Raw genomic sequence first — 1,010 nt, 5'->3', positions numbered from 1 at the left:
ATTTTAACTGAGTTAAATTGATAAAATAAAGGAAATATTGCAAAGTGAGTATCAAACTAGATAGTTATAAGAAGGCTTACAGCCGAAAATATGTTGGAAGAGTTGTTTAGAGAGAGAATAGAGAGTTTTTAGTATGCAGTTTTATAGCCCATTCAAATTTAGTATAACAAAGTGTAAGTTTAAAGTTGCTAGAAAATCGCGTTGATTTTTGGCAATTTTTTTAGTGGAAGGTGTTGCTCATTTTCTCCATACAAAAAATAATTGTCGAATTACTTTGTATGGAAGAACTTGCGTGAAAAAACATTAACAAAAATCAATGCGATTTTCTAGCGACTTCACACTTTCACTTTGTTATACTAAATTTGAATGGGCTATAAAACTGCATACTTAGAATTTTTCTAAAAATCTGAAGAAAATGTTGCAAATTAGTGCGCAAATTTAATGAATTTTCCTGAGTTTTGCACAAAGTTTAGAGATTTTGTTATCATGTTTTCTGGTGTAAAATGAACAATATTTTTATAAAAAATGATCGAAAATAAATTAGAAAAAATAACTTTGCATATATTGCGAAAAATTCACTGTGCCAATACTTCTGTTCGGCACTGTATGTACATATCAAAATCATAATACGCGAGACTTTTTTCGTTATATCAGATCTGTACTGTTCGTTCGATTTTAGAAAATGAGGTATAAAATGAAAGAGCTTGGCCTGTGGATGTGCAATAACTTCTTATTTTTCAAAAAGATTTGCCATCTGATATAAAAAATTAAATTCAAATTATTTTTCAGTTGAATATATTATTACACTATGAGTATCGATCGAAATGGTTTTGAAAAGGCTTTATTTCTTAATTATATGTAGGAGGGTTGCCACCTGTTTCAAAAAGCAAGTTCGACTTAAATAAAGGCAGAATGAGGTTGTGGTTTGAATTTTTATTTTTTTTTAATTCCATTAAAAGGAATTTCATATTGTAATTGGAATAAATTACGTGCTAGTAATGTAAGTATTT

This window comes from Rhagoletis pomonella, unplaced genomic scaffold, assembly GCF_013731165.1.
Source record: "Rhagoletis pomonella isolate Grant_MI unplaced genomic scaffold, Rhpom_1.0 Rhpom_scaffold_00253, whole genome shotgun sequence".
In the NCBI taxonomy this organism is placed as follows: Eukaryota; Metazoa; Arthropoda; class Insecta; order Diptera; family Tephritidae; genus Rhagoletis; species Rhagoletis pomonella.
This window is presented reverse-complemented; position numbering follows the sequence as displayed.